The sequence below is a fragment of the Acanthisitta chloris genome, unplaced genomic scaffold (assembly GCF_000695815.1).
Source record: "Acanthisitta chloris isolate BGI_N310 unplaced genomic scaffold, ASM69581v1 scaffold23764, whole genome shotgun sequence".
Classification (NCBI taxonomy): Eukaryota; Metazoa; Chordata; class Aves; order Passeriformes; family Acanthisittidae; genus Acanthisitta; species Acanthisitta chloris.
In genome coordinates this window covers 1-2,620 of record NW_008669114.1, presented here as the reverse complement: position 1 = coordinate 2,620, position 2,620 = coordinate 1, and positions in this window count along the sequence as shown.

Sequence of the window (2,620 nt, the reverse complement as noted above, 5' to 3'; positions counted from 1 at the left end):
AATTTGCCTCCCCTGCTGTAGCCCACAGCCTGGCAACCATCAGTTTGTTCTGGAATAAGGCTGAGGTCCTCACCTCAGCCACACAGAGGAAGAAGATGAAGCTGGGCTCACACCTCCTCATACAAGTACCTGCTGAGCTGTTCTCCTGCCAGGCTCAGTCATGCCAAATGGCCAACACTTCCCAGTCAGGACATTTCCCACTCCTTAAGTCCCCCATAGGACAGAAAGTCACTGTTTTCTGCAGTCACAGCCCCTGTACCTCAGCATTCTCTTGCTCTGGTCTCCTGCTCTCTTCTTGGCTCAAGGAAATAGTCTGGATTTCCACAAGGAGGATAACCCTGGGACTGTAGAGATTGACTAATGAGAAAACTCACTGCGTCCTAAAGACCAGAGTTTGTGCCGCCTGGCCAGATTCATTCATCTTCAGAAAACCACAACCCAAACCAACAACATAAAAACAACAAAAACAAAGAAACAAACAAAACCCCAAAACATTCTCCTAAACAAGCTACACTCATCAGGGAAGGGGTGGGAGGAGGAAGAAATAAATCCCATGCATCACTCAAGTCATACAGCTCCCAAAGTAGCCCCTTCCTGTGGGGATACTGAACCACCGCAAACAATAGTCTTGAACAGTTTCAACAGAATTAGATGAGGCTGCCACCACAGGTCAAGTACTGTAAGGACATATCCCATCACCTTCCTGCATCACTAGGATTCCATACACTACACATCTAGGTGCTGGATGTGAACCTGGAAATGGCATGATATGAACCTGCTCAAGGGACTACTCAGTGGATATTTTGTCACAGTGCGCTAAAAAAAGGAAAACCTCTTGGAAAATGAAGGCATCATTTCAATTCTAAACTAAGGGAGACAAGAACAGGTACAAGAGTTGAAACAGGGGACATCAAAGTCAGTGAAAGATCTACTATAATAATATTAAAGGTGACACAGAAACAGGAAAACATATGGAAGCCTGAAGCAGACAGAAAAGAATCATAGTGCTGAAACTTAGTGTCGTGGTTTAACCCCAGCCAGCAGCCAAGAACCACGCAACCGCTCACTCAAAAGTCTAAGAGTGAGGTAGCATGGGCGGAAATGAGGGAAGGACGAGACAGAGTTGAAGCCACTGGATTCTGGGCTTCGTCCCCCTTCAACAGGACCTTGCACAAACCTTCCTGTCTCCTCCAAACACATTAATGTGCCAATAAAAATTACCTCTCTTAAGCACAATTATTCACCAGGTATACAACTGCAGCAACCTCAACAACAGTGGTGTGGAGATCTGTAAATAAAACATCATCATCCCAGACAGCAGATATGATCTTTGTGAAAGCATATAGGACTGTGGCTGTCTGTTCCTCATCTAACACCTACTCTGGCACACCAGGAACTCAACTGGATTTCAGCAAACTCTGGAAAAGGTCCCACCTCCATAGCAAGGAAAAAGCTAAGTCTTCTGATGGATTCACTCCCAAACCGCATTTTTTCTAATAAATTTTGGGAAGAGGTACTAAGTACTTGATTGAACCAAAGGTTGATTCTTCCCCACCTCCCCATTATATACCCCTGTAAATATCTCTTTTTTCACATGTGTGTCAAAACTGATTTAACAGTTTTCTGCACCTGCACTCTGGCCAAACTACATCAACTGGTAATTATCTTCAGAACTCAACTAAAGAGCTACCTGCAATTAAATTAAAATAAAACCCTTTTCTATATTCTGGAAAATGAGAAAGAGTCACTCCCTTGTACTCTCTTCAGTTTAGAAATCCAACATTACCTAGACCTGCAGGAATTTGTGTATAGTATCTTGGCCCCCAAAATGCAGGGCTCATTAAAGCCTTAGTATTGACTTTTCACAGTTCAAATGTCCACAAGTATTGCCAAAATTTCTGTGCTTGTCAGTACTGTAGTGGAACATTTTAAAAATTATGTAAGCCCAAAGCATGAGGTCTAAGCTGAGAGTAAAACATTCTCTAAACAACCACACAAGGAGGCAGCTTGCACTTGCCAAATCACACAGATACTTCGGAGGGTCTCTTCAATTATCAAGCAAAGCAAAACACAAAATAGCTCCAGAAGAAAAGCAAAGTACTGACTCCTAGTAATCAATCTGTAAGTGTGGGGAAAAAAACATACCAAGCAACTCAAACCTATTAAGATAACAGTGCAAAAAAGGTAGTTGAAATTAGAGGTCACAAAAGCATCAACTTACTACCACAAGTCCAGGTACAAATTTTTCCTTTTGCTTTCATTAGTCAGCAAAAACCTTTCTACACTTTGCTTCTATGTGCCATAACTTTAGGGCTTGAAAACTGGACCTATAAAATGTGTTCTGCTGCAGAGGACACATACTTGGCACAGACAGTAGACATACAGTTTATAAACAACTATCAGTCCTCTCTTCTGACTTCAGGCAGAGTTCTGGGAGTCTAAGGGACCCAGTTACACAGCCATGGGCAAAGTAACAGCTTGAAGTGGGAAGCTGTAGCTGCTTAGAGATAACAAACTCATCAGAAAAGGTCAAAAATGGCAGCTGGCAAATGAAATCCTCCAATGGGCAACTTGACTAAAAATCATCATAGTCTACACTGCAGCAGCAAACCGGTAGGAT